General features: G+C 28.8%; 1 protein-coding gene across 1 annotated transcript in view; it reads left to right on the forward strand.

The window, feature by feature from the left end:
* LOC106682763 (uncharacterized) overlaps positions 1–6,000 on the forward strand; it is a 76,657-nt gene that overhangs the window by 57,752 nt on the left and 12,905 nt on the right. The window lies entirely within an intron of this gene.

The raw sequence follows: 6,000 nt of genomic DNA on the forward strand, positions 1-6,000 counted from the left end.
GGACTATTGTAACGGCCGTAAAGCGGTGGATATCTCTGCCACATATTCTCAAGACATGACTCCCTAACTCCTGGTCACTGTCAGCTATTTTTCTTCCATCATGTCCCGGCTCTGACTTGGAGTTCTCTGTCCCCAATTGTGGCCTTTTTTAACAAGTAGATGACTAAAACGCGTTGTCTCATTCATATATAGAACTCGAACATTAGAAGGTTAAATTGATTGCACTGTTGACATTTTATTTTCTCTTCTGATGCTCCCCTGTAGACTGTCCCAAAACTAGTAGTAGGTAACAAAGTAACTCTAGTATACGGTGTAATCTACACAGTACGTCAAATAAAAAAAATCACACATCTTTTACTCAATATCATACATACGACCCTAAGTATTGTGAATATCAGTGGGCTAGTGTAGAAGTTATAGTCACATGTTTGGGATTTTCGAATAAAAAATTTCTGAAAACCAGGGAGGGCGAAATTATTAACAATTATTGTTGCTAAAAATTTTTATATTACAGTTTTTTTGAGGTGTGAGTAACGAATACAAATTTGGGACCTGAAAAATATCAGGCAACGTCGTAAAACTGTCAGGAAAGTGGCCTCTGCTTTTTCTTTTTTCTCCTTTAGTTATTTATAAAATGCTTTCATATTTTGCATTTATCCATTGTTTATTATTTCTAACAATGAAAAATGTTTTGTTTTTTTCAAATAAATAAAATTAAAACTTAAGGGGAAGAATTTTTATAAGACTATTGCAATAAGAATAAGCTATAGCTGATATTAAATACCATTTGATTCTACTTTGACATTGCGCGTTTAATCATAAAATTTAGTCGTTTCCGATAAAATATAACATAATGTGAAAAACCGATTCTATAAAGTTCCATTTCCGGTCAGTCGATTTTATCGAAAAAAGTTGATATCACATCCCAAGCACATACCTGAAATTTCAATTTTTTAGCTAGGCTGTACAAAAAAGTCAGTTATTTCGAAAGAGTAGTAGCTTTCATGATGTTTGCCAAAATAAATTCACAGTATATTGAGTTCTAGTTGTTCGTAAAAAATGTTTGATCTGTGAAAAACTATATCTCAGAAACAATTAGACGTATAGCACTCAAATTAAAGCTAATTAAATGTACTATAAAGTTTATAATTACAGTTAGTATATTTATCTTCGGAGGGGTAGGAGTTTTTATGATATTTACATATGAATATGAATTTTGTATATGAAACTTTGCCTGAACAACTCAGATTAATTTTTAAGCAAATATCATAAAACTACTACTCCTATGAAGATAAATATAATTAACTACTTTATAGTATATTAAACCAGTTATAATTTGAGTGTTCACAGACATCTGTACGTCTAATGGTTCCTGACATTAATTTTTTCATAAATCAAACATTTGTCCAAACAAGTAAAAATCAATATGAGATAACTGACTTCTTTCCACCAGGCTCTTGTACCATCAGGGCCCTGTTTCATAATGAAAGCTAATAGTATTAGTTGATAGTACAAGTGTAGAAACTAGTGTGGTAATAATACTAATACTTATTTTTTTATGATAGGGATGACTATTAGAGATTTTACAGGAATTAAAAAATACTAAAGTACAAGTTACTATTGTACAAGTCTGTGTAATTGAATTAAGATAAATCGACAAGACTAATAGTATTAGTTTGTACTTTATTATGAAACAGGGCCCAGTACATCGACTTCGTTTTTGACAAACCATGTTCATTTTCAAGTTCCGTCTTTTTATAAATAAAACGTTACATTAAAACTTCTTTAAATTATGAACTCTTTAAAAATTAACAAGCCTGAACATTGGAACATCGAAATACTAGCACTAAAATTCATGTTATAATTATTATTACAATATTAAAAGATGGGGTAACATAATTGATTTTTGTAAAAGTTGAGAAAAACCTAATCAATATTATTATTTATTTTACTATTTACTTTTAATTGACTTCCATTCCGTCAAATTTTACTTTCAAATCTTGAACTATCGTTTTATTTTGTTTATTAGTTAAATTTCCTGTAAGTAGATCATACTACTTATATGTATGGCTTACGGAAATAACTATCAGTGTCTATGTTTGAAGGTTTCTAGTTCGTATGTAAATTTGTCTGTCCGAAATTAAATTTTTTTTACAACAACAAATAATATACTAAAAACAGCCTGTAGGTAACTATGGTTTTTCATTCGACTAAATCCAATAGCCCACTACCCTGATTTCATTTTCAGTTTTTCAGATTCATTCTTCATATTTTGGAATTTGTGCATTTGTTATTGCAACTACTGACTACAAATATCAAAGGAAGTCCCGTTTTTCGTAAAATTACTTAACCAGTTTTCACCAATTCAACATTTCACACATCTTCTTCATAGTACCCGAAAAGTAAAAAAGTAGCCTGTATGATTTCAAAAAAATATTTAAATAATTATCTCAAATTATTAAAATTTATTTATGGTAGATGGACCGTTTATGATATGAGGCTTTAAACTTTATAACAACATTTTACAACCCATAGGAATAAAGCTGTAACCCCGAATGTCAATAAATCTGGAAAATAAAAATTAACACAAGTTCAGACATGTGGAAGCATACTAACTAAAATAATTCTATTATTATTTTACTTTAGTTTTAATTTTATTTATTTATTGCTATTTTTTAAAAATTTTGTTATTATTTAATTTATATCTCTGTAAATGTGCTCTCTGATCCCTATTACCAGTGTTCGTAAATATACGACGTAATGTAATAATACTTAATAGAAAAAACTCTATTAGATTACCCTATTAATAAAATCATTTTAATATAAACGAGAGATAAATCTGAATATCAAACTTATTCAAAAAGTCCAGTTAATTAATTTTTTTCTGATAAATTGAACAAACAAAAATGATTGTTTAAATAAATGATTAGTTCAAATTCACGAAATTCTTTATTTATGAGAGCGGGCGAAGCTATTCACCACCTACTGGAGGATGCCTACCTAAATATTGAAAACATTTTGTTTTAATCAAGGTTTAATACAAAAAGTTAATAGTTTATTGTTGTTTTTCGGTTTTTACAAATATAATTTTTTATTTCTTAGTATTTATTTATAAAAAATTTTTAAGGCTCTTACCTGGCTGATGGTGGCCATGTCTCCATCCCTTAAAGATAGATGATACATAAGTACGCCCATGTATGCTACTATCAGTTATCATCACTAAATATCCAGATTTTAATAATTTAACTTAAAACTTAATTATTTTATTATAATCAATAATAAATATAAACAAACATCTCACTACCTTACTTAAATTTGACTTTGTCAAATGTTAGTAGCTTCAATTAATTAACCAGACGGTTTTTCTTAGTATCTAAAGTAGAGCATGTCACTTTACTTAATTCTCTATTAATTATTTCAAATATCTATTTTATTATTTCATGTTATAGCCAAGCGAATGTTGCCCGATTCCTTTAAATCAAGTGGTAATTTTTTTTATTATTATTATTACATCCTTTTACTTATGATTCAGAAAGGTGAAAGTAATAGGTAAAAAAAAAATATTACACAGTCAATTGAGAATTCCTTTGAATTTAAGCGACTGGATGTCAGCATTCATAAAAATAAGTGAAAGTGTAAACTTTTGATAAGTGTACGAAATTTCTAACGTTTATTCACATTTTCCATAGAGCCTATAAATGATGTGCAGAAAGTTGACGTTCACTAACGAGCGTCACTAATAGACGTCTATCATGATTATGTACTCTCTCTATCTACTCACTTACGCTAACACCTTTCCATTTTGCGAAAGAAAGGCCTATATCCCTGAATATTAAAAGTTGTACGAGGTTAGATGTTTATATTTAGTTGACTCTTATATACCATTTGAAGTGCATGTGTAAAATTTATATTTCTAAAACAATGATTACTTTTTTGAATAATTGTATATTTAATATTTTTAAGATGCGTGGTATTCTAATGGATACAGATAGGACTGGTTTTCTTTTAAGCACGGACTGGGTTTTACTTCTTACCTTGCAGGCATTATGTTTCTAAAATTTGTTAGATATCTAAAATAAGATTTGTTAGTTTAAGGAGTATTGTGATAAAATTCCGTAGTACTCTGAACTCTGAAAATAACTACTTCAGATTATTTTACAGTTGTTAACAACGCTATGAACTATGACATTTGCCGTCGTGGCAGAATCATACTATTAGGATTTACTTGGTAGTTGTTAAAACTACCTACTAGCTACACATCCGCGACAAGTAACTGACACATGTAAAGGCCTTCATAGTGAACTGTCGGTCCTTATAACTCATAAAACTAACCTTTAATTATCTTAGGAACTTTTATGTTTCCAATTTTTTTATTCATGTGAGGACTGATTCATAATAATATTTTATTAATAGTAAGATTTTAAGCTTGTTAAGCAATAATAACTGGAATCGAGTTTTTAAGATGTCCTCATTAGAATGTTTCCACTTTTTTTATTTATGTGAGGGCTGATTCATAATAATATTTTATTAATAGTAAGATCTTAAGTTTGTTAAGCAATAACAACTGGCATCGAGTTTTTAAGATATCCTCATTGGATAAGGCGATATGGCTTATCCAGTTGTTCCCAACTTTTCTTTTTTGGCTGAGGAACCCTTTTGGTAAAAGTAGGAAAATGGCGGAATCTGACATTATCATTTGTTACAAATAAATTGTCTCTTCTTTTTAGCAAAAGCTAAGGACCGTCCGGATTGTTGTTCTTATATATTTTTATTAAAATTGATTCAGATTTGAATTCATTCATAGAGAACACTAAGCTAATTAAAAAGAATAGTTCAAGAAAGTAAGTAAGCTTTTACACTTGAACAGAATACTTCAAAAAATCGGTATTACGATAGTTCGGTTCATACGGTAAAAAACGATAGAATCACAACTGATGATTTAATTTATATGTAACTAAATAAACAAAAACAGAAATGTAGGAATTTTGAAAAAGGAAACTAACTACAAAATAATAATATATAATACGTATTTTCTAGAGTAACATATAATACATAATATATTAACTCTTAATAAATACTACTGTATACAATACTTTGAAAGACAATATAGTAATGAATGAAGTTTGTTTTACGAAGAGAAAAAATATTACACACACATATATATATATATATGGAGATAGATAGATAGATAGATAGATGAGAGAGTGAGAGAGAAAGAGAGATTTTAATTAAATTAAAGTTATTAAGTGGAAAATAAAATTGTTGCAATTATTCTGTCATTAAAAATCAGTTATTAAGGTTCATAAAAGTCAGAAAGTACCCAGTCAAAGATTTCCTTTTCTCTTATTTTCTTTATAGTTTGTACATTTATCAGCTGTTAGTTGGTAGACGATTGAACAAGCTTTCTACCATATAGTTTAAAGTACCTTTCTCTGGCAATCCACATGTTGTTAAGAAGCTTTAGTAGAAGGTCAATAAATAATAATAAAATACCTTTCTAAATAATTATTCTTTTCTTGACTTTCAGCTCTTAAAGCAGTTTATCTTATATCTAAATATTGACTCAAACAATACTTGGACACCATTAATAAGGCTTCTCTATACAGTGAAAATCGGGAGGTAATAAACTTTGTATGATACCCGTGAGACAAAGTTTACTTTTTAAGACACATACGGTTATTACCAATACCTCTTGTGAGCGATGATCCCAAACTATTATTTATGGTGACATCTAAATATTTATATTCTCCAACAATTGTAAAGGTTTTACTTTACAGAAGCATGAGTTTTTTTACTATGGCTGATGAGACTGGTACAGTCATGGGATTTGATTTTCAGGGTCGTTTTCAGCAGTCATATGAGATGATTTTATCAACATAATGACCCTTATGTCATTGTTAAATATGAGACCTTTGTCATGAGATCATTTTCGAAAATTTGGTGGCTCACTTAACCTATTTTGCAGTAGCACGAATTTACAAATTTATTTTTATTAATATA

The sequence above is a fragment of the Halyomorpha halys genome, unplaced genomic scaffold, assembly GCF_000696795.3.
Source record: "Halyomorpha halys isolate HHAL.00 unplaced genomic scaffold, Hhal_1.1 Scaffold441.1, whole genome shotgun sequence".
Classification (NCBI taxonomy): Eukaryota; Metazoa; Arthropoda; class Insecta; order Hemiptera; family Pentatomidae; genus Halyomorpha; species Halyomorpha halys.